Below are 26,808 nucleotides of genomic sequence, written 5' to 3'. Positions count from 1 at the left end.
GGTAAATCAAGATCTCTATAGCTAGTTATGTTGTGCTGAAAATTGAAACAGCATTGTTATTTTTACATTGGAGCAGCCTTACTTAAATGTTGCAATTGTACCAGCCTCCATCACATCCTCTGGCAGCTCATTCCATACACGTACCACCCTCTGCGTGAAAAAGTTGCCCCGAGGTCTCTTTTATATCTTTCCCCTCTCATCCTAAACCTACGCCCTTTAGTTCTGGACTCCCCGACTCCAGGGAAAAGACTTTGTCTATTTATCCTATCCATCTGTCTGTTCTTCCTCAAGATCATGTCCTTTCATCCAAATTTCCATTATTTTCTGTTCCAATCTTCCTTCCCTCTTTGTCTCAAGCTATCATACTCAAGCTGCTTTAATTGTAATTCGGATGACTCACTGCTTGAAGTACCTGGTTCCCTTGATTTTCCGTGAAAGGATAATTTTTACATTTTATTTTGCCTTTAGACCAGACGAGACTCAGTTTTCTTCGTTTATGCATCATTTTCATGCATACATCTACCCATCAACTGTTATGCACTACTCAAATCTTCGTAACAAAAGCAATGGATTATACTATTTAAGAGATAACAAGCTTCTGATCAAACTGTTACACATTTACTCACCCCAATCTCTAACAAGCAGTGTTGACATAGTCTACATTCCAAGTTAATGCACAAGACAATATTTTCCAATCACATTCAAACGAGTACACATAATTTCATTCACCAGTACTAAAGGCTGTGCCAACATGTTACTTATTGCTACATTTTGTTTTGTAAAAAATGTCTCCACTAAATTCCTTTGCCAGTTATATTAGCTCAGCCTTAGACAAATCTTGCAAACACATCAGAGATAATTCCTTCATTTACAGGCTGATTTTAGCCATTCCCAATGCCATGTTAATGTGATAAACCTAATTTTTAATCCTTTTCATCCTTTACAAAATTATTAATACTCCACCCAAATATTGTCCATATTCAAGAATCCTGCAGTAATCCACCAGGCTTTGTTGAGACACTGAAGTGCAATGGTGATTGAGCCTCACAACTCTGTGAGTATAATTGATTGATTCACCAAAATGGTTAAATTGCTTTAATGTTATTGTTTTCTAGGGCAAAGAGGAGAACTCTACAAAGGTTCCATCAAGAAGCAGAGAAATGTGTTTATTATTAGCAAACCAAGTGTCAAGATGGGTTATGACCACCTGCTATGAAAATTTACATCAGATCTCGTTTAAATCTACATGCACATACATTCGTAGACAGAAAAAGAGAAGGGATATAGCTCTACAATGCTATCAGATGTCTGAAAAGGAGTTATTATGTATCCTGAATCAAAACCTCACAGGTGGAATTAGAGGATGTTTTCACCGTTCTATTCATTTTCTATTAATGAGGTTGTGTTGCTGTCACTCACAGGATGAAGGAAAATCTCAGATCTTTTCAGAAATAGCCAGTCAGTAGGAGCGAGATCTTATATTCAGCTTGTAGCTCAGAATTCAAAATGTTTGATTGTGTGTTTCCAGACAGAGAGAGTGATTGTTGCTTTCTTACAAGCCTCTCCACAACTCTTAACATTTTATTCTTTTATATAAGAGAAACAGACAAACAGATCTTTATTGTTGGCTTCTTGAATTCAATTTTAATTTTGTTACTCCCCATTTTGCAGCAAAATAGAAACTAATAGTCTAAAATCTGTTGCAAGACAACCTGCCTTGCAATGGTCATTTTCCATATTCCCCAATGTCCAAAGGTTCAATTTTCCATTTTTCGTTCTTAAAAAAAATGGTTCGAGTGAGTTACTGTGGTGCAGTTTCAGAAAGAATTTGCAGAAAATGTGATGTTTGACTTGAAAGTCAGTCTAATGCTGTAATTAAGGATTCTAACCGACTTGGAAACAAACTAAGCTCACTCATAGTAACAATTTTGTTATGTACTTCATAACTATTAATGCCAAGATGCAGATTACCAGGTTTATAATCTGATGAACAGAGGTTGCAGTAACTTCAAAGTAAGACTGCTCCGATGTAAAAATAACAATGCTGTTTTAATTTTCAGCACAACATAACTAGCGATAGAGATCTTCATTTACCTTGTAGAGTGAAAGATCCTTATTGTTTTAAAATAACAGGTCATAAGCAGCCAAGACTTGTTGGTGGAGCAGATAGATGCTCTGGAAGGTTGGAGATCCAGAAAGGAATGACCTGGGGGACTGTGTGTGATTCACACTGGGATTCACTGGATGCCAATGTTGTGTGCGCATCACTCGAATGTGGAGAAGTTGTATCAGTACTGAAAGGAGCTCAGTTTGGAGAGGGCAGTGATCCCATATGGCAAGATGTCTATGAATGCCAGGGAACTGAGACCATTCTCTGGTCTTGCCCTACGACACAAATCAATCAAAAGAATTGCACGCACAGACATGATGTCAGTATTATTTGTTCTGGTAAGTGTTTTATCCTTTCCTCCACCTGCTTTCAAGTGGAAGATAGCTTAAAATCTGACCATTTGTAATTATAGATTTACTGCATTATTTTTCTACATCTTAATCAATTACATGCGAAACATAGTTGATGCTGAGAGTCAGATTCAGATTGCAATTGCCATTTCAATATTGGTGACTGTATATGATATTGTGGTATCATATTTCACTCCGCATTTATTGGAAGAGCTTTCAGAGTTTAAAAATTCCAAAGATGCATGGTCTTCTGAATGAAGAACTTACTCCTCATCTCAATTAAAAATTCTCTATCCTTCTAATGAGACAATTTCACCTGGTTTGATACTCACCAGCCAGGGCAACATCTTCTCGACATTGAAAACAGTGACAGCACAATACAGGGCCAAAGTATTAGAGATGAGCTCTCCTTCTTTGAAAGCCTGAAGAATTTAAGGACAGAATCCCAAAATCTGCCTTATAAAACAGTACTACCATGGAAGAATTAGTCAATTGTACCCTATTACATTACCTCTATAACATGTGGGTTGTTCCATTAGTAAACAGACTAAAACTGAAGATTGTATTGTAAGTATAGGTGTCTATACAGTAGCAGCCAAATGGTTTTTGCTTCTGGAGAGTCACAGAGTCATAGATATCTACAGCATGGAAACAGACCCTTCGGTCCAACCCATCCATGTTGGCCAGATATCCCAACCCAATTTGTCCTACTTGCCAGCACCCAGCACATATCCCTCCAAACCCTTCCTATTCATATACCCATCCAAATGCCTTTTAAATGTTGCAAGTGTTTAAGCCTCCACCACTTCCTCTGGCAGCTCATTCCATACACATAGTGCCCTCTGCGTGAAAATGTTGCCCCTTAGATCTCTTTTATAGCTTTCCCCTCTCACCCTAAACTTTTGCCCTCTAGTTCTGGACTCCCCACACCCCAGGGAAGAGACTTTGTCTATTTATCCTATCCATGCCCCTCATGATTTTATAAAGCTCTATAAGGTCACCCATCAGCCTCCAACGCTCAAGGGAAAACAGATCCAGCCTATTCAACCTCTCCCTATAGCTCAAATCCTCTAATCCTGGCAACATCCTTGTAAATGTTTTCTGAACCTATTCAGGTTTTACAGCATCTTTCTGATAGGAAGGAGACCAGAATTGCACACAATATTCCAACAGTGGCCTAACCAATGTCCTGTACAGCTGCAACATGACCTCCCAACTCCTGTACTCAATACACTGACCAATAAAGGAAAGAATACCAAACACCTTCTTCACTATCCTATCTACCTGTTGCTCCACTTTCAAGCAGCTATGAACCTGCACTCCAAGGTCTCTTTGTTCAGCAACACTCCCTCGGACCTTACCATTAAATGTATAAGTCCTGCTAAGATTTGCTTTCCCAAAGTGCAGCACCTCACAATTTATCTGAATTAAACTCCGTCTGCCACTTCTCAGCCCATTAGCCCATCTGATCAAGATCCTCTTGTAATCTGAGGTAATCTTCTTCGCTGTCTACTACACCTCCAATTTTGGTATCATCTTCAAAGTTACTAACTGTACCTCTTATGCTTGCATCCAAATTATATATGTAAATGACAAAAGGTAGAGGACCCAGCACTGATCCTTGTGGCACTCCACTGGTCACAGGCCACCAGTCTGAAAAACGACTCTCTACCACCACCCTTTGTCTTCAAACTTTGAGCCAGTTCTATATCCAAATGGCTAGTTCTCCCTGTATTCCATGAGATCTAACCTTGCTAATCAGTTTCCCATGGGGAACCTTGTCGAACACCTTTCTGAAGTCCATATAGATCATGTCTACTGCTCTGCCCTCATCAATCCTCTTTGTTGCTTCTTCAAAAAACTCAATCAAGTTTTTGAGACATGATTTCCCATGCATAAAGCCTTGTTGACTATTCCTAATCAGTCCTTGCCTTTCTAAATACATGTACATCCTGTCCCTCAGGATTCCCTCTAACAACTTGCCCGCCACCGATGTCAGGCTCACTGGTCTATAGTTCCCTGGCTTTTCCTTACCACCTTTCTTAAACAGTGGCACCTCGTTAGCCAACCTCCAGTCTTCCGGCACCTCACCTGTGACTATCGATGATACAAATATCTCAGCAAGAGGCCCAGCAATCACTTTCCTAGCTTCCCACAGAGTTCTCGGGTACACCTGATGATGTCCTGGGGATTTATCCACTTTTAACCATTTCAAGACATCCAGCACTTCCTCCTCTGTAATATGGACATTCTTCAAGACATCACCATCTATTTCTCTACATTCTCTCTCTTTCATGTCCTTTTCCACAGTAAATGCTGATGCAAAATACTCATTTAGTATCTCCCCCATCTCCTGCAGTTCCACACAAAAGCCGCCTTGCTGATCTTTAAGGGACCCTATTCTCTCCCTAGTTACCCTGTTGTTCAGACAAGAGAAGGTTTATATCATCACAGAATCCTTACAGTATGGAAACAAGCCATTCGGCATGACAAGTCCACACCAACCCTCCAAAGTGTAACCTACCCAGACCCATTCCCCTTCCCTATTGCCCTACATTTACGCCTGACTAATGCACCTACATATCCCTGAACACTATCAGCAATTTAGCATGGCTAATTCACCCAGTCTGTACATCTTTGGATTGTGGGAAAAGATTGGAGCGCCCGGAGGAAACCCATGCAGACACAGGGAGAATATGCAAACTCCACACAGATATTTGCCCGAGCTGGAATCAAACCGGGGTCACTGGCGCTGTGAGGCAACAGTGCAAACCAATGAGCCACCATGCTGTACCATTCCAAATGAGTTCTGAAGAAGAGACATACCAGACTCGAAATGCTAACTCTGTTTCTGTCTCCACAGAGCTGCTGAGTTTTTCCAGCATTCTCTTTGTTTCTTTCAGATTTCCTGCATCCACAGTGTCTTGCTTTTATTCAAGGGACTTTGTATTACTATTGAACCACAGCCTTCCCATCTGTATGGGATAGACAGAATCATGTGTAGAGAATAGAGAATAACCTTTCAATTAGTTAACAGTAAGATTTGAGCCCGATTTATCTGTTTGCGATACATTGATTTGTCCTTAATGTATTTGTAAAATCCCTTTGGATTCTCCTTAACTCTACTTAAGTTCCCTTGCGGTGTGAGTCAATATTGCATTTTCCTTCTGATTTTTTGGCTTTTTGTCACTTATGAACAAAGACCATTTAGCTATCAAAAACTTCACAATATCCAGAGTTCAAGAAGTCCATTGTTTTCTGTTTTTCTTGTCAAAAAAGACATCTTTTACTGGTGTAGACAGAAGATCAGAGAATAGGAAACTGGTGCAAATTAAAAACATTTCCTTCATGTAGAATGATACTGAAAGATTTCTCAGAAATGGTAGTGTACTTTGAAAATGGAATGTTAAAGAAATTAGAATGAAAACAGAAGAACTACTTCAATATTTTGTTGCCAATCTTTCCTAAATGATGAACACCCATGTGCATTTAGTCGTCAGTTTTAGGCACCCTGGAATCTTGAATCATTACATCATACAGATCTCTATATTCACAGCTTCAAATCATTAACCTGGTCATGAATGCTGTGTGTATATGGATAGAATATGTTTAATTGCTTTTTTCACATTTTTTTTCACAATCTGATTGGAAGAAAAATCTTCTTTAACATGGTCTTTCAAATAAATTGCTGACTATTTTTTTTCCAAAAATCAGATTTTCTTCCCTTCATTTTGATCTATCTCTCAGGGTTCCATCCAAAAGCAAGTTAATTTTAATACTGGTCAGCAGCAGCAAAAAATGTTGCAGCCAGGATCATAGCCTTGATTATGATACGATGCAACCTACCAATGTTGTACAAGTTATATCTGCCTCAAAATTTGGATGCATTTAATTGTCCATCAATTCTCTAGCCAAACACTTTTAATAGCATGTGATACCGAATGTAGCTGAGATGACTGCTTTCAAAGTCCGCTCTTTAAATCTCTTTCCTAGCTCCCTAACAATCTGTGTTACAGACTTCATCTTCCCATCTAATAATGTTGGAACCAAAATGGAACATAACCTGTTCATTTACCCTCCATGAGAATAATACCCTGAAGTCACTCTGTGCCATCCTTGCTCCTGACACCTTGAGAGAACATAGCATCCTAGCATGATGACAGGGATTTGGCACTTTCTGTATTTTATATTCTACTGACTAATTATCATCCTCATCAGTATCCAAACGCAAAACTGTTAGTAAGTAATGCTTGATCAGTCGAATAGCCCTGCATTATGCAAGGTTTTGATTTGCAATCAATAATTTGCTGATTTTTAGGTGGTTCAAATCACCCCCAGATCCCTGGTTCTGACACTGGACTTATTCAGGGAATGTGAAATAAAGAAGGTAGTGGACAGGTATTTTAGGCAAAAGAATCTTGGTGTGTATTTAAATACAAAAAAAGTAAGTACAAGTAAATACAAGTTAAAATTCTAAACAATTATACAGAGGACAGTAATGAAAAACACAATTAAGTAAAACACAGATTAAACAGTTTTAAAACTTAAACAGCAGTTTTAATCACAGAAACTTTAATCAGGCTTCCGAACCTTGGGGTCCCTGCAGTGTCACTACCTGCCTGCTAGCTAGGTTAGAAATTTTGGTGTCTCAGCAGTTTAAGCTCACCACTGGGGAAAAGTGCAATTTTGGAGTACAGATGGTTGTTCCCATTTGCCGTACCCAGTGCTTCAATAAAGACTTTGGTCTGTGCAGGCCTTCAGTCTGGGTTAAGTCCACTGATGTGATGGTACGAGTATTGGATTTATTGGGTGAGTGCAAGGTTTTCCTTACTTTTGGTGGTTTTGTAGGCCTGGCTTTCACCTCAGGACTTGTCTAAGGCCTTGTGGTTTTTGTCAGGTCAATGGTTTCTAGAGTGAAACCGTTTTACAGAGGCCGAGTCCCGTCACTCTATTCACTAGTGCACAGTACCACTGGCTGTGGTTAGCTTGGAGTCAATTTTCAACCGAGGAGATTCTAATCTAATGGATATATTGATCAGCCAAGGCTTTTCTGATGGACCCAGGTTCACAACCCCAAACAAGAACTTCATAATTAACAATGAGAAAGTGACTGTAGATGCTGGAGAAACAGACTTGCAAAGTGTGGTGCTGCAAAAAGTAAAGCAGGACAGGCAGAAACCAAGGAGCAAGAGAGTTGACGTTTCGTGTATAAGCCCTTCATCAGGAATGTGGATGGGAAAGGGGGCAGAGAGATAAATGTGGTTGAGGCTGGGGCTGGGGGAAGGTAGGTCGGTAGGTAGGTCGGTTATGATAGGTTGGGGTCTGGGGAGATATGGAAACTGGTGAAGTCAATGTTGATGCAATGTGGTTGTAGGGTCCACAGGTGGTATTTGAGGTGTTCTTCCTCCAGTTGGTGGGTGGCTTTGATTTGGTGATGAAGGAGGGCCAGGATTTGCATATCCTTGGGGGAATGTGAGGGGGAGTTCAAGTGGTTGGTTATAGGGTCATGGGGATGTTTGGTGCATGTGGCCAGAGTTATTCTCTGAAACATTCTGCAAATTGGCACTCAGTCTCCCCGATGTAGACAAAACCACATTGAGAGCAAGTGCTGCAGTAAATGAAGTGGGTGGATGTGCACGAAAATCTCCGCCAGAGTTGATATGATCCTTTAGGGCCTTGGAAGGAAGTGAGGGGGGAGGTGTTTGTGCAAATTTTGCACTTTATGCGGTGGAAGGGGAAGGGGTCGGGTGTAGAGAGTGGGGAGCATGCACCTAACAAGGTCAATCTGATTCCAATGACGACATGGAGGTTGTCAGTTCTTAGGTCTTCTGGTCATGGTCAGTTGCCATTGGTTTCCCTGACTCAGAACAGGTCTGTGTCAGTAGGTTTCAAAGATCACCTTCCAGGGATTGTTCTTGGAAATAGCCATTGGAATTACATGTTGGGGAGTAGCTCTTGGGATCCCTCGTCTGGAGATAGCTGTGGGGATATCTCCTTCAGATGAGTTCAGGGCCTGCAATTATACTAATGCGGGCCTCTTATCTTCATGCTAAATCTGTGCTTGCCATTGTGTTACTGGTTCTTTCTTTAAAGTCAGGTGGGCTGCAAATAGTTAAGAATGTATTTGAATGTATTTTGTTGAAGTTGAATGTCTGCTAAATGTCTAGGCTGCATACTGTCTATGAGCTGCATACTCAGGTGCGAAAGTTAGTTTCAGTCTGGAGTGTAAGGTTTGGTTGATTGTTCTCTTGGAATAGAGGTGTAAATCGGAATTCCGGGTGATGCAATGGCTCCAGGCAGCCATCTCTGTGTCTGTGTATTTTTCCCAAGCTCAGTCAAGCTGCCTCCTTCCAGCTTCACTCATTATCCTAGTGATATTGCATGGAAGTTGCATTGAGACCCATGTATTGAGATTACAACATATAAAGAGAAAGCCAACTCTACTAGAGTTACAGCAACCAACTAAAACCAGCTAATTAATGAATTTATTATGACTGCTCTCCAGTGAAGTTAATATCTGTCTATAAATTTGGCACAAACTTCAATTTTACTTTAATAGTAAATTTCACTTCAATGGTATATGCAGACAGGACTAGATTTGCAACAAGAGAAAGAGCCACATAATTTCTTCCCTCAGCAGATTCTGAGCTTCTCACATAGAATAAGCTACACTTTCTCCAACAGGAGTTCCAACAGTTTTTCCAAAGCAACTCCCATTCTTTCACTGTGGCACTGCTGTGTTTCATTGGTATGATAGATATGAATATGTTGGATCACCATGGTATGTTTCTTCTAATGTTTCTCAGGTTTTTTTTCTTTTCTTATTTGAATGATTGCTTTTGTGCACATTTTGAAATTGAATGTGAAGTCTACTAAATGAATATAAATCCACTGAAAAATGATCACTGTTCTTGGACAAAGGAAAAAGGAGACCACGGTTAATTGGTGGTAATGATACTTGCTCAGGAAGAGTGGAAATAATGTTTGATGACACCTGGAACACAGTATGTGATACCCATTGGGATTTACAAGATGCAGCTGTGGTCTGCAATCAACTCAGTTGTGGGGCTGCAATCTCAACTCCAAGAGGTGCATACTTTGGAGAGGGAAATGGGCCAATATGGAATTATATCCACGTTTGCACTGGCAATGAAATCCGTTTGACTGACTGCCCAATTGCATCCAGGGGCCACCATGACTGCACACACAGAAATGATGTTAGTGTCATCTGTTCAGGTAGGCATGAGCTCAATGTGAAATACCAATTACTCTGATAATTATATTGTTACTTATTTGTGAGTGGAAATGTGCAATAGCATATTCTGCTTAACCTGTGATATATCGGTGACCAAGGTGTCAGAGTAACTAATTTTTCTTCAATTTATCTTTGTTATCAGAGGAAATTGAAATGAATCTGTTGAGTATTTGATGTGAGGGGCCCAACTGTGAATCTATGTCAGCTGGGTACACTGGATATAACACTGACTAGAGATCAATTAATTTTCAAAGCAATATGCCATATGCTAGGTTGATGTGAGCTCGCCACCATGAAGCAGGTGTCACAAGTGGGTGTGTATGACTCGTAGCCCATACTAACACACATATCGTGAGCCCAAGTATTTTTTTTATTTGTCATTCTGAATTGAATCTTCAGAGTTTAGACTGCCAGCACACCTGGAAAATGGAATACCATTTGAGTATCACTTGTTGACAGCATATGGTTGGTGCATCCAAGTATTAAATTAGGAAGAGACCATGCAGTAATAAATTATTTTTCTTTCCTTGCAATTAAATAATGATTTTATGTGAATTTTGATATTGTGAAAGGAACTGATAACATTGAGAAAGTTTTTATTTAGATACTGGTGCCAGAATCAAGGAAAAAGGGGTATTAAATTAATTTCACTGCCAGGCCATTCATGATAAAATGTAAGAATTATTTTCTTTATGGTATTGAAGGAGTTTGGATGTTCCCCTCTCTTCTGTCCATGATCAAAGTAGTAATGGATGCCAGCTAACATAATAATTTTATGTGTGAGGCCAACCATTATTGGCTATCCAGGGATAAGAGGGTACATGGAAACAAGACTTATAGTTTTAAGTCAAACACAAAGCAACCATGAATAATTAAATGATAGAAAGTTATTTAGAGAATGAATGCAACACTTTTTAGGTACTTGTGCTTACTTAAATTTGTTTGTTTAATCGGTCAACACCTTATTAAAACAGGACCCTTTTAATATGGTATGGAAAGTACACATGACGACTTTACTTTCCACAAATGTTCTGAGAAAATTATTCTTCTAGTGAATTATTGTTATTGACTCAGTTAACAGTCTACCAAATTTCAGTCCGATAGGAGAGTATTAAAAGCACTCTGTGTTGATTTCTTCAATGTGTGTAGTGAACTTTCTGTCACTGCCATCATGAGAGAGGATGCTTGGCCAGTTGTGAAGACCTAGCCATGCAGCAGGTAATAAGGGAACAAATACAAGAGAAGCACATTACCTAAACATATCTACTCAACTCAGATGCACCGATCAATGGCAATATTGGTCCCTGTAACTACAATGGACTTCTTATTGTGGAAAATGCCATCTTTGCAGAGAGGGTGCCCTCAACAATAGTTTGTCACTAATACAGCACTCAATTGGTTTGTTCCAGGGCAAATCAAATAGCCCAAAACTGGATATCCATAAGGAGAAAGTGAAGACTGCAGATGGTGGAGATCAGAGTGGAAGAGTGTGGTATTGGAAAAGCACAGTCGGTCAGGCAGCATCCGAGAAGCAGGAGAATTGATGTTCCGGGCATAAACCCTTCATCAGGAATGAGGCTTGTGGGCCAAGGGGGCTGAGAGATAAATGGGCCATTTATCTCTCAGCCTGACTGGCTGTGCTTTCCAGCACCACACTCTTTGGCTGGACATCCATAATAAGCAGCAATATTTCATTTCACCACAAACAGTAAACGTCTGGTATGCCATACCTTTCGTTGTACCATTACCTTCAAGGCAGATGACCGCCACCCTCTTAATGAGGACTGCAGAAGAATAAACAATAAATGATACACCTAAGGATGAGGGTGCAACCTTGAGAAGCTTCAGCATAAGGCTACGTGCCATACTAAACCACAGAATCAAAAGCACAAAGTGAAGTTAAACAATTGATCAGATTAACCCCTGTAGCCTTGTCAATTCCTGTCAGGAATTCTGGAAAATTAACCAAAAAGCTATTTGAAGATATTACAAAAACATTCCAATTGGCAATGATTGATATGCTCAACTATAAAGGAAAAGGCTGACACATAACACCAGAAGTGCCCTGTAGATCACCCATTTTGGCCACTTTGGTGGCGACTCTGTAAAACTCATTGCTGCAGAGGGCTGTGGAAGTGAAGTCCTTGAGTGCATTTAAGAAAGGAATAGATAGGTTCTCGATTAGTAAGTGAATCAAGAGTTACCTGGAGAAGGCAGGAGAGCCTGATTGAGAAACAGACCAGCCGTGATCCCATGACAGCTCAGACTCAATGAGCCAAACGGCCTATTCCTTCTCATATACGACATGGTCATACGAGACGAACCCCTCTCTTATTGGACATCCTCAGTCATGATATGCAACTAATAATACGCTATATCAGATCGATATGGAACAGATCTGTTATTCCAAAGATTCACTGCAACAATTCATCAAAGCTCCATCGGCAACTTCCAAGTCCGAGACATCCATCATTTATGGAATTAAAGGCAACAGCCGCAGGAAAACACCAGCACCAGCAAATTGCCTTTCAACTCGCACACCACACTTACTTGGTAAAATATGTCTTTACCTGCAGAATAGGATTGCAAGATTAATGGAAGTCACAAACCGTCACCAGGCCTCTCCAGTGGTAGCTACATCCCTGAAAATAATAATAAAAGTAATAAATTGACAACATCTTCCCCGCTCGGAAAGACCCTGTCCATCTGAGCACAGCAGCTCTGACCAAGTCTTTTGAAACATTAATCTTCCTGACGATCTCTACATTTCAATTATTGCCTCCTTTCTATTCCCGCTTTCTATTCTCTATTCATTAACTGGGGGAATAGATAAATTGTGCAATAAGATTAATGGTCATAGCTTATGTTCAGTTGCTGTCTATTTTGAAACATTGCATGAACGTTGATTATAAAATTGCATTCTTACAGGTGAAGATTGGCAGTTACGATTGGCGAACGGAGAGAGCATGTGCGAAGGCCGTGTAGAGGTTTATTATGACGGTGTCTGGGGGAGAGTGACTGACACTCAGTGGAATTTCAATGAAGCAGAAGTGGTGTGCAGACAGCTGAAATGTGGTTCTGCAATAAGCATTTACAACCACTTGAAGTTTGGGAAAGGCACCGGACCGACCTGGCTCAGTAATGTCAGGTGCAACGGGAGTGAACCCTTCCTTTGGAATTGCACTTTTACAAAATCGGAGCAGTCATCAATTGGAGATGACGTGGGAGTGGTGTGCTCTGGTATGACCTTCTTTATTTCCTCATATCTAACCAATGTCCTGCTGCCCGCAGAGTCGATAATAACATTAATGCAATATTCAGGAGAATCTTATGTTCTAACAGGGTGTCTACAAACACGTGGAACGGGTAGGTCTGTCCACTGTTTGGTGAAATGGGAAAGTAGGTGTGCATATGAGATAGAAGGAGCTAGAAGAAAATAGTGTGATTGGTATCGATGATGAATCCTGAATACCATAGCACTATTAGTTCGAATCTTTTCTTTCTGAGCCGTAACTATCCTTAGATAGTTATGAAGTGTGCAAAGAAAGATTGACAGCTTTTCTGCATGGATGTTTACTTTCCATTAGTCTCATTTTGGCGATAAGTGCGCCCGAATATTTCACCCAGCTAATCAACAAGACCTTTATCTTTGAGACAGATAAAAAAAATGCTGACCTGAAATATGACGCCTATGTAAAGAAACTGGATTTTAAACTCAGGCTTAATTTCTCAAGCAGGTTCAGATGGAGCTGAGCTCTGTAAATTAAAATAATAAAATTAGTCATTTTACTTTTCTTTTTCATACCCATGATTATTTGTAGCATTGTAGCATATGTTGTGAGGAGTTGCAGTTGATAATTCTCATCAATTCTTTTTCATTCCTGTCATTCAGATCAAATTCAGATAAGACTGGTGGATGGTGGAAGTGACTGTGCTGGAAGGGTGGAACTTTACTACAATGGAAGCTGGGGAGCTGCATGCGATGATTCCTGGGATTTAGCAGAAGCCCAGGTTGTTTGTAACCAACTGAAATGTGGACAAGCTCTAACTGCAACAGTTTCCAGTTGGTTTGGTCCAGGAGTGGGGCCTATTTGGTTAGACTGTGGAGTGAATGATTCTGTTCTATGGAATGTCTGATGGAGTCATGGAGTGACAGTGACTGCAATCATAAAGAAGATGCTGGTGTTATCTGCTCAGGTAATATGTCCTTTAAAATATTTACCATTTCCAGTCCTGTCAAATGGAACTCTTCAAAAAAACTGGGCACGGATTGATATTCACATTTATTCCTGGTAATCAATGAATAATTCAATGTGTGGCCTAATGCATTAATTAAGGAAAAGGCCATTGGTTCACTTGTAGAGTCATGGAGATGTACAGTATGGAAACATACCCTTTAGCCCAACTTGCCCATGCAGACCAGATATACCAACCCAATCTACTCCCACCTGCCAGTACCTGGCCCATATCCCTCCAAACCCTTCCCATTCATATACCCATCCAGATGCCTTTTAAATGTTGCAATTGTATTAGCCTCCACCACTTCTTCTGGCAGCTCATTCCATACACATACGACCCTTTCCATGAAAAGGTTGTCCCTTAGGTCTCTTTTATAGCTTTCCCCTCTCAACCTATGCCTTCTAGTTCTGGACTCTCCTCCCCCCACCCCAGGGAAAAGACTTTGTCTATTTATCCTATCCATGCCTTTCATGATTTTATACACCTCCATAAGGTCACCCCTCAGCCTCCGACACTCCAGGGAAAACAGCCCTAGCCTATTCAACCTGTCCCTATAGCTGAAATCCTCCAAACCTGGCAACATCTTTGTAATTTTTTTCTGAACTCTTTCAAGTTTCGCAACATCTTTCCAATGGGAAGGAGACCAGAATTGCACACAATATTCCAACAGTGGCCTAACCAATGACCTGTACAGCCGCAACATGACCTCCCAACTCTTGTACTCAATACTCTGACCAATAAAGGAAAGCATACCAAACGCCTTCTTCACTATCCTATTTACCTGCAACTCCACTTTCAAGGAGCTGTGAACCTGCACTCCAAGGTCTCTTTGTTCAGCAACATTCCTGAGGTCCTTACCATAAGTGTATAAGTCATGCTAAGGTTTGCTTTCCCAAAATGCAGCATCTTACATTTATCAAATTTAAACCCCATCTTGGACCTCTTAGCCCATTGGCCCATCTGATCAAGGTCCTGTTGTAATCTGAGGTGACCTTCTTCACTCTCAATTACATTCCAACTTTGGTGTCATCTGCAAACTTACCAACTATACCTCTTATTCTCATATCCAGATCATTTATAAAAATGAAAAGTAGTGGACCTCACATAAAGATAACATATGGGAAATTTCAGACAGTGGAACATCTTCTAAGTTTTTTATATTTTTAAGCTAATTGTCCTGGGGTGGAGGAAACTGCTATCTTTGAATTCATTTTAAAAGTAGTCATTGTTTTTGAACAGATGTTTAGATTGCACAATTGATTTGAACAATTCAGTCAACTGAACAGAAGGTTAAAGTTTGATACTGAACATTCTGTCCTCAGCAAAAGTCTTAGTTTAGTCAATGTGCACTCCACCTCAATGAATTGTGGGCTAGACATGATGTTGCGGCCCAATCACCACCCTCATCTGCTTTGACAAGCTCATCCTCACTTTGAACAACTTCTCCTCGAAGTCCTCTCACTTTCTTCAGAACAATGATGTGGCTATGATTACCAGCACAGGTCCCAGTTAGACTTGGCTCTTGGTGGGACATATGGAACATCTCTGTTCAAATATTACTGAAACCTTTCACAACTCTTTTTTTTTGAAAAATTGATGACATCATTGTGCTGCTTCCCTCTCTCATTCTGAACTGGGAAAAAATATCAATTTCGCTTCCAATTTCCACTATGCTGTTCCCTTCATCTGGTTCTGCTCCAAAACTTCCCTTTGCTTCCTTGACCACTCCCTTTCCATTTTGGGGTGGGGGGAGGTGCTACTAATATTCATTACAAACTAACCAGCTCCAACGGTTGGTTGGAATAAATGTTCTCACATCCTACTTTCTGTAAGGATGCCATCTTATTCTCCCATTTTCTCTATCTATGTTGAATCTGTTGTGATGATGTCACCTTCCACTTGGGGGCCTCAAAAATGCCCACTTTTTCCTCAATCAAGGATTCTCTGCAACTGTAGCCTCAGAGATGCCCGGTCCATCTCCAGCACTTCTGCCCTCACCCATTCTCCTCCCTCCCACAAATATGACAGGTTCCCCAGTCCTCACTTACCATCCCACCATCCTCCACTTCCAAAGGATTGTAAGCTGTCATTTCCAACACCTCCAACAGGATGCCACAAAAAGTCATACTTTCACCTCCTCTTCTATCTCAGCTTTCCAAAACTACCTTTGCCTCTGGGACACTCTGGTCCACTCCTCCTTCATTCCCAACATGTCCTTACATTCCCATGTTACCTTCCTGTGCAATCGCAGATGGTGTAACACCTGCTTACCTCCTCCTTCCTCCTCATCCAAGACCATAGGACATCCCTTCCAGGTTAAGCAGCAATTTTTTTTTACTTTATTCAATCTAATCAACTTCAGCCACTGTGTGGTCTCCTCTACATTGGCAACATGAAATGCAAATTGGGTGACCACTTCATAGAACACCAACATTCTGTTCATTTAAATGACTCAGAGCGTCCAACTGCATGCCATTTCAGCACATCACCACATGGTCCCATTTCTGATACAGACCTGCAGCAGTGTTCCAGTGAGCCTCAGAGTAAACATCTCATGTTCCACTTTGAGATCCTGTAGTCTCTGGCACTCGGTATCAAATTCAATAACTTTACAGCCTGATTTCATTGTTTGATATTTCTTCCCCATCCCCATAATCAGTCGTGTCATAACATGGATTGCTTTTAACACAGCCAACCCATTTTCACCCACTCTTGCGCCTATTATCACACTGCAAGGTTTTGCTTTCAGCACAGACTTTCCATTCTTTGGCTCTCAAGGTCAATTGTTCAGTTTATCTTCTCTCCTGGCCTGTCAATAATCTCCATGTTGACCAAACTCTTTCACACCTCTCTCTCTGGGCTCCATCTCCATCTCCATCTATTCACTCATCTCTCCCTTCTCCCATCCCCAATCTGTTCTTCATCGTAAAAATTCAGTTTTTCCAAGCTGCGATCAGTTCTGATAAAGTCATCGGACTTGAAACAGAAACTCTGGTTCCTTTCAGCAAATGCTGCCAGACCTGCTGAGTTTTTCCAGCAATATCTGACTTTGTTTCAGGTTAAAATTCACTGTTTGTTCTACAGACCACAGAGCTGTTAGGCTGCAGGATGGAGCAAACCCATGTCAGGGCAGAGTCGAAGTTTTCTACAATGGGACCTGGGGGACTGTTTGTGCTGATTCTTTTGATATGGAGGATGCGGAAGTTGTTTGTAAACAGCTCAGCTGTGGATCTGCCCAATCTGTGGATGTTGATGTTACATTTGGAAGCGGTTCTGGACCGATCTGGCTCGATGATGTGAACTGTCGCTTGCATGATATGTTCTTGTGGCAATGTCCATCTTCACCATGGGGTGAACATAATTGTGACCACCAGGAAGATGTTGGAGTTATCTGTTCAGGTAAGAAGTGCAATTGGAAAAGTTTTGTCGTGAAATATTTCACCAATGTTTTAATATTTCTGTCATTCTCAAATTTGTTATTCACGCTTTCATTGTCAGTGTCCAGATAATATCTTTGTTCCCTCACCTCTATGGTCTCCTGGTCAAGCAACATTTTGTTTTGAAATTTTCATCCCAGTTCATAATTGCTTCCACTACTTGACAACTCCCTATTACTTTAAACTGCTGCAGCCCTATAATTCTCCTACATATCTGCCATCCAGTAAGCCTGGTCTCTTGGGCATGTCCAATTACAATTGCTGCATAGAGATGTCTTCAATTGCTTAGGTCCTCAGCTTCATAATTCTTTCACTTCACCACCCTGTTTCTATCCATCTCTTTTCTCCCTTACAATACCTCTTAAAATCTGACCCCAATTGACCATGACTTTTATCTTCTGATCCAATATCTACTCTTTGCCTCCGTGTTATATTTTGTTTTATGTATTGTGGTCCCATGAAGTGGCTTGGGACATCTAGTGTGCTGTATGAACACAACTTGTTGCTGTAGTAACTAAATGTTTCTTTTTTAGAACTAATTCCAAGGAAAATACGCAATGTGGGAGACATGAAGAACAGTAAAACGCAACCAGCTTCAGAAAAGTTTGGTAATTGTTGATATGGATATGAACAAGTGTCATGCAGTAGGATTCCTTTTTTGTTTCTTTGTGAAATTTCTGATATCAATACTAAAGTGGTTCTTTACAATCTGTCCATCATTTCAACTTTTACAATTATTTTGCATCATTAATACCAATTATTTCATGTCAAAAAGTGTTGCACTGGAAAAGCACAGTAGGTCAGGCAGCATCCGAGGAGCAGGAGAGTTGATGTTTCGTGCATAAGACCTTCATCAGGAATGTTATGAAGGGCTTGTACCCAAAATGTTGAACTCCTGCTCCTCGGATGCTGCCTGTCCTGCTGTTCTATCCAGTCCCACACTTTTTGATTCTGATCTCCAATCCTCACTTTTTCCGACCAATTATTTAATGTAGAGCAGCGAGTGCAAATGCCTGAGTTAAGTATAGTGCACAATTGTCTTCAATTGCCAGCTGGTATCACACCCATCAGGATTGGTTATACTAGTGGTAGTAACAGGAACATAGCATCAAACGCTTGATAATTTGGTATCACTCATTAATGGAAATGGTTGAAAGATTAATCCGGGGACAAAATATTGGGAAAAATAGTCTGAACAAAACAACACAGCATCAGCTGTCAGACTGCATTTATTTAGTATTTCACACTGGAATGAACATATTGCCTCTGTTCAGGACTGTTGAAATCTGGCAAAGTTCAACATAACTGTCAAGTTTTCAATTACACTCAGCAGGCTCCATTTCCATGTTTTAAATGATCTCTCTTTAAACATGAGGAAACAGTTATCTTCTGCTGTACAAATTGGTCAACTTATTTATTTTTTGGATTGCAGCAAATTATCCCAGAGCTGTGAATTTTTAAAAATTCACATCACGTGACCAGGCTGTCACTGGCTCATCCAGCATTTCTTGTTTGTCCTATTTCTTGAAGAGAGTGGGGTAATGATCTGTCTTCATGAACGACAACAGTCCTTGGGATGCAGGAACATAGTGTTGCTATCTAGGGGAGGTAGAAGATTTTGACTGAGCGACCAAAAAGGAAAGATGATAGCAGATGAATTTGAAGATGGTATGTAGCTTGGAGTGGCATTTTAGCTGCTGGTACACTATACATATGACCTTGTGACCTTGTCTACATATGTGTCAGAGGTCATGTGTTTTGAAAGTGCTGTTGAAGGAGTTTTGATAAGTTATTGCAATGTACTTTGTAGATGGTACACCCTGTGTCATTTTTTTTTCTTAATCCTGGAACAAGGCAAACAAAGCAATTATATTCAATTGCAAGTTAAAACACTTCAAATTCTCACACACAACTTTTGTTTCTGCAGAATTGCAGCTGGCTGCAGGATTTAATAATTGTTCTGGAAGAGTTGAAATATTCATCAATGGTACATGGGGAACAGTTTGTGATGATTCCTGGGATAAGCAGGATGCTGCTGTGATCTGTCGGCATTTAAACTGTGGTATTCCAATCTCACCTCTGGAAGAGGTGCTGTTTGAAAGAAGAAATGGCACAATATGGATTGATGAAATTAAATGCAAGGGGAGTGAATTATTCCTGTGGGACTGCCAATTGTCAGTAATGGCCAATCATGACTGTGAACATAAAGAAGATGTCAATTTGATATGCTCTGGTATGCCATTTTAAATTGAATCTTGATTTTACTGCACTGATCTTTATATTCAATACACTCTATGCTCTCATTTGTTCTATCTGTGTCCTAAACTTATATTACAACTTCTAGAATTCTCCAGTTCTTAGATTTTGTGTATTACCAATAGTAATCATTTCATCATAATTCCTTCATTTAGAAGATACTCTAATCTATAAATCAAATCTACAAATCAAATGTCCAAAGTGTATGACTGAATCCAGACCCATAAGAGTTCTATTTGCCACAATTCAATTCATCTACCATTTGGAGGTTTCTCTGTTTTCTGCAACATTTAGATTAGATTCCCTACAGTGTGGAAACAGGCCCTTTGGCACAACAAGTCCACACCGACCTTCTGAAGAGTAATCTACCCGGACTTATTTCTCTCTGATTAATGCACTTAATGCTATGGGCAATTTAGCATGGCCAATTCACCTGACCCGCACATCTTTGGACTGTGGGAGAAAACGGAGCTCCTGGAGGAAACCTACACAGACACTGTGAGAAAGTGCAAACTTCTCACAGATAGTCGCCCAAGGCTGGAATCAAACATGGGTCCCTGTCACTGTGAGGTAGCAACGCTAACTGCTGCCTCACAGTGCCAGGGACCTGAGTTCAATTCCTGCCTCAGGTAACTGTGTGGAGTTTGCACATTCTCCCCGTGTCTGTGTGGGTTTCCTCCGGGTGCTCCAGTTTCCTCCCACAGTCCAAAGATGTGCAGGTCAGGTGAATTGGCCATGCTAAATTGCACATAGCGTTAGGTGCATTAGTCAGGGAGAAACACAGGGTAGGGGAATGGGTGTGGGTGGGTTACTCTTCGGAGTGTTCAATATGGACTTGTGGGCCTGAAGGGCCTGTTTCCATACTGTAGGGAATCTAATCTAGTCTAATCTCACTGAGCCACTGTGCCGCCCCATTTACTTTGTCAGTTCTCTAGAAGTCAGCTTTAATCTTTAATATATATCTCTTTCCTCACACTGAAGTTATATTTTTACATTATTTCCCCATCCATGCTACAACCTGCTGTATTTCCCAATATTTCTACTTAGTGCAATTGGTGCCTAACACCAGGTTACAATCAAATGTTGTTCAAAAAATGGAAAGTGCAAAATTCAGATTGAGTACCCTATTGAATCAGGATTGAACTAATACATCTAAGTAACTGTAACAACGAATGCAATAACAGAGTTCCTGCCAGATTACGTGCTTCTTGTCCAGTTTCACTGACAAGTAATTGTTTTTAATTACAGGCCATCAAGAATTCACAGTGCCTTTCAACCAGCAAAGAATTCCTCTCTTCATCATCCCTTGTGTTTTTGTTATTCTTTTGATTGCTGTGTCAATTGCTTTGGCTGCAGAATTACAGGGAGGCTTTCAGAAAGGTTGGTTAATTTAATCTTAAAAGCTCTGCTCCAGAAGTATTATGGTTGATTCCTGCTAATCTTGCTAATCTACAATTCTTACAGTTTGCAGGAAGGATGTGGTCACATGTTAGTTAGACACAATATGCAAGGACATTAGACAATTAGAGAATTTTCTTTAAACATTGTTGAAAGGAGACCAGCATTTGAAACTTTTTACCTTGCATTCATTAGACGAGGGCACAAGAAACAGACTTGAAGAGTTTGCATGAGAAGTGGGTACTGATTCGTTGGAGCATGATTGGCACAAAGATGAGGCAAGTGGGATAGTTAACAGGCCATCTTCATTCTCAGACCTGTCAGAGAAATTAGAGTCATAGACTTGTACAGCATGGAAACAGACTCTTCAGTTCAACCCATCCATGCTGACCAAATATCCCAACCCAATCGAGTCCCATCTGCCTGCAGCTGGCCCATATCCCTGCAAGCCTTTCCTATTCATATACCCATCGAAATGCCTCTTAAATGTTGCAATTGTAACAGCCTCCACCACTTCCCCTGGCAGCTCATGCCATACGTGCACCACCGTATGTGTGAAAAAGTTGCCCCTTCGGTTTCTTTTCTCTCTTTCCCCTCTTACCCTAAACCTATGCCCTCGAGTTCTGGACTCAACAACCCCAGGAAAAAGACTTTGCCTATTTACCCTATCCATGCCTCTCATAATTTTGCAAACCTCTATAAGCTCACCACTCAGCCATCGACGCTCCAGGGAAAGCAGCCCTAGCCTATTCAGCCTTTCTCTATAGCTCAAATCCTCCAACCCTGGCAACATCCTTGTAGATCTTTTCAGAACCCTTTCAAGTTTCACAACATCTTTCCGATAGGAAGGAGACCAGAATTGCATGCAATATTCCAACAGTGGCCTAACTAATGTCCTTTACAGCCGCAAAATGACCTTCCAACTCCTGTATTCAATACTCTGACCAATAAAAGGAAGCACTTCTTCACTATCCTATCTACCTGTGACTCCACTTTCAAGGAGCTATGAACCTGCATTCCAAGGTCTCTTTGTTCAGCAACACTCCATGGGACCTTACCATTAAGTGTATAAATCCTGCTAAGATTTGCTTTCCCAAAATGCAGCACCTTGTATTTATTTGAATTAAACTCCATCTCCACTTCTCAGCCCATTGGCCAATCTGGTGAAGATCCTGTTGTAATGTGAGGTAACCCTCTTCGCTGTCCACAACACCTCCAATTTTGGTGTCATCTGCAAACTTACTAACTGTACCTCTTATGCTTGCATCCAAATCATTTATATAAATGACAAAATGCCAATCCTTGTGGCACTCCACTGGTCACAGGCCTCCATGTCCGAAAAACAACCCTCCACCACCACCCTCTGTCTTCTACCTTTGAGCTAGTTCTGTATCCAAATGGCTAGTTCTCCCTGTATTTAATGAGATCTAACCATGCTCATCAGTCTCCCATGGAGAACTTTGTCCAACGCCTTACTGAAGTCCATAGAAATCACGTCTACCACTCTGCCCTCTTCAATACTCTTTGTTCCTTCTTCAAAAAACTCAATCTAGTTTGTGAGACATGATTTCCCACGCACAAAGCCATTGGTCAGGGCATTGCTATCAGGATACAGCAGATATTGGCTATCTCTATGACACTTTTTGTTTTGAAAGTATCGCGTTTCTTACATCCTAGTTCAGCTGAGTGCAAGACTGCTATAAACCAGACAAACCCCTCTCTAAATATATTAAGAAGATAGGGTTTAGGCTATTTTTCTACCTTATTTTAAAGCCAAGTGCCAGGCTTTGTCTTCCAGATGAAATTTGATTGATCAAACTACCAATCTTGAAGCAAAACACACCTTCTTCATATACAACAGTTCAAATGCATCAAAAGAAAGAAAGAAATTGGAATTACATAACTCTGTTGGAAACCTTAACAGAATAATATAATTATTTAACTACTAAACAGTAACTGTTTCAATATAGTAACGTCACATAAATACACATTTAAAAAGGCAAATTCAGTAAAATAGATTGTCTCACATGCAGTTCTCTAGTCCAGCAGGAAAATCATCAAGAGAATTTTCTCGGAGAGAAAGAGAGTAGCAGGGAGAGATGTATTGCAGCTCCAAAACCCAATTTCAAGACCCCAAAAACGGCTACTGAGAAACTAAAACTAAAAATAAAACATCAAAATATGCTCCTAAAACCATAATATCATCACACCTTCCCCCTTCAAATAATGAACCAGAAAGAAAGCTTCATTTTAAAAAATATTTAATCTTCCACTATTCGTAGATTGCAATACAGTACATTACTTTCACTCAAAGCATGCAAATGTTCACTGCAAACATCCAGTTCAAATTGTTTTTCCCACCACCAACTGACTTCCTAAATCAAAGTTGTGATAATCCATTGACAATTGTGTTCTCTTGTCCTTCCATGTGTACAATTTTCAAATTGAATGGCTGAAATATTGAGCTCCAAATCAACAGTCTGGAATTTTTATCCTTAAGTTTTCCACATATTTTAAGGGGTTAAGATCTGTGTATACAATTGTCTCAGACACATTAGTGGCAATATGAAAGTAGAAATGTTCAATGCCTACAGTAAGCACAATATCTCCTTCTCAATTATGGAATATTTCTGTTGATGGTTATTCAGTTTTCTGGAAAAATACTTAATAGGTTTGTCTATCTTCTCAGTTTGCAAGAGTTTAGCACTGACAGCCGCATCACTCCATCGATAGTCAACTTGAATGGCTTTGCTTAATTAGGTGTGACTAACACGAGGACAGTGGTTAACACAGCGTTCATGCTGTCAACTGAATTCTGACATTTCTGCATCCACTGAAAGTTTCTGCACAAGTCAGTCAGTGGTGCAATTACAATGCTAAAATTTGATACAATCTTCCAACAAAAACACTCAGACCCAAGGATTGTAGTACTTCCCTCTTTGTTGATGGTTTGGGAAACTGCTCCATCACCATTGTTTTCACATCAGTTGGGGCCATCTTTCCATGTTCAATTATATAGCCCATGAACACAACTTGAGTTTTTGTGAACTCATCCTTAGCCAGGTTTATCACCAAGCCCGCCTACCGAAGTCGATCTCACAATTTTGATAGATGTTGCAAATGTTCCTTCCTTGGATGACTAGAAATCACCAGATCATCAATGCACTCCCCAAAATTGGGTAATCCTAAAATGACTTTATTGTTTTGTCTTTGAAATGTTTTAAAGTTTTATTTTTAAGATTAGATTCCCTATCACGTGGAAACAGGCCCTTTGGCCTAACAAGTCGACACCGACCCTCCAAAGTGTAACCCACCCAGACCCATTTCCCTCTGACTAATGCACCTAACACTGTGGGCAATTTAGCATGGCCAATTCACCTGACCTGCACATCTTTGGACTGTTGGAGGAAACCTACGCAGACACAGGGAGAATGTGCAAACTCCACACAGACAGTCATCCGAGGCTGGAGTCAAACCTGGGTCCCTGGTACTGTGAGGCAGTAGTGCTAACCACTGAGCCGCCGTGCCACCCCAAAAAATAATTAATAGGTTAAATGTGTGACATATTTTTGATACGGAATGTAAATGACTTTAAACCATTACAGTCCATTTGGTGTCAAAACAGCCAAAATTTCCTTCACTCTTTTGAATAAAGGTACCTGCCAATATCATCTCAGTAAGCCCAACCTAGAAATGTAATTTGCTTCTCCATCTTAATACAGTCTTCCAAATGAGGAATAGGATTTGATTCAGATTTTGTAAATATATTGACTTTCTGATAGTTCACACATAATCATTAGGTACCATCTGGTTTTGATACTGTTACTATGTGTGAACTCCATACACTGCAACTCACTTTGATTATATTGTCTTTGAGCAAGAGTTCAATCACTTTTTGAACTGACTCCAACTTTAGAGAGGTAAAAATAATGACTGCAGATGCTGGAAACCAGATTCTGTATTAGTGGTGCTGCAAGAGCACAGCAGTTCAGGCAGAATCCGAGGAGCAGTAAAATCGACGTTTCGGGCAAAAGCCCTTCATCAGGAATAAAGGCAGAGAGCCTGAAGGGTGGAGAGATATGCTAGAGGAGGTTGGGGGTGGGGAGAAAGTAGCATAGAGTACAATAGGTGAGTGGGGAAGGGGAGGAAGATGATGGGTCAGGGAGGAGGGTGGAGTGGATAGATGGAAAAGAAGATAGGCAGGTAGGACAAGTCATGGGGACAGTGCTGATCTGGAAGTTTGGAACTAGGGTGAGGTGGGGGAAGGGGAAATCAGGAAACTGTTGAAGGCCACATTGATACCCTGGGGTTGAAGTGTTCCATGGTGGAAGATGAGGCGTTCTTCCTCCAGGCGTCTGGTGGTGAGGGAGCAGCGGTGAAGGAGGCCCAGGACCTCCATGTCCTCGGCAGAGTGGGAGGGGGAGTTGAAATGTTGGGCCACAGGGCGGTGTGGTTGATTGGTGCGGGTGTGCCGGAGATGTTTCCTAAAGTGCTCTGCTAGGAGGCCTCCAACCTCCCCAATGTCGAGGAGACCGGATCGGGAGCAACGGATACAATAAATGATATTGGTGGATGTGCAGGTAAAACTTTGGTGGATGTGGAAGGCTCCTTTTTACAATCCCACTGACTCCCACAGCTACCTGGATTACACCTCTTCCCACCCTACCTCTTGCAAAAATGCCATCCCGTATTCCCAATTCCTCTGCCTCCGCCGTATCTGCTCCCAGGAGGACCAGTTCCACCACAGAACACATCAGATGTCCTCCTTCTTTAGAGACCGCAATTTCCCTTCCCACGTGGTTAAAGATGCCCTCCAACGCATCTCGTCCACATCCTGCACCTCCGCCCTCAGACCCCATCCCTCCAACCGTAACAAGGACAGAACGCCCCTGGTGCTCACCTTCCACCCTACCAACCTTCGCATAAACCAAATCATCTGCCGACATTTCCACAACCTCCAAAAAGACCCCACCACCAGGGATATATTTCCCTCCCCACCCCTTTCCGCCTTCCGCAAAGACCGTTCCCTCTGTGACTACCTGGTCAGGTCCACGCCCCCCTACAACCCACCCTCCCATCCTGGCACCTTCCCCTGCCACTGCAGGAATTGCAAAACCTGTGCCCACACCTCCTCCCTCACCTCCATCCAAGGCCCTAAAGGAGCCTTCCACATCCATGAAAGTTTTACCTGCACATCCACCAATATCATTTATTGTATCCGTTGCTCCCGATGTGGTCTCCTCTACATTGGGGAAGAGTGGACGCCTCCTAGCAGAGCGCTTTAGGGAACATCTCCGGGACACCCGCACCAATCAATCACACCGCCCTGTGGCCCAACATTTCAATTTCCCCTCCCACTCTGCTGAGGACATGGAGGTCCTGGGCCTCCTTCACCGCCGCACCCTCACCACCAGACGCCTGGAGGAGGACCGCCTCATCCTCCGTCTTGGAACACTTCAACCCCAGGGCATCAATGTGGCCTTCAATAGTTTCCTCATTTCCCCTTCCCCCCACCTCACCCTAGTTCCAAACTTCCAGCTCAGCACTGTCCCCATGAATTGTCCTACCTGCCTATCTTCTTTTCCACCTATCCACTCCATCCTCCTCCCTGACCCATCACCTTCATCCCCTCCCCCACTCACCTATTGTACTCTATGCTACTTTCTCCCCATCCCCACCCTCCTGTAGCTTATCTCTCCACCTTTCAGGCCCTCTGCCTTTATTCCTGATTAAGGGCTTTTGCTCAAAACGTCGATTTTACTG

General features: G+C 41.3%; 1 pseudogene; it reads left to right on the top strand.

Moving 5' to 3' along the window:
• The window catches only part of LOC122556107 (scavenger receptor cysteine-rich type 1 protein M130-like), a 151,274-nt pseudogene that overhangs the window by 30,156 nt on the left and 94,310 nt on the right, over positions 1-26,808 (top strand).

The sequence above is a fragment of the Chiloscyllium plagiosum genome, unplaced genomic scaffold (genome assembly GCF_037043375.1).
Source record: "Chiloscyllium plagiosum isolate Xiang-an unplaced genomic scaffold, Cpla_swu_hap1 HiC_scaffold_13, whole genome shotgun sequence".
NCBI lineage: Eukaryota > Metazoa > Chordata > Chondrichthyes > Orectolobiformes > Hemiscylliidae > Chiloscyllium > Chiloscyllium plagiosum.
Note: the sequence above shows the minus strand (reverse complement) of the source record. Positions and strands in the feature narration are given on the sequence as shown.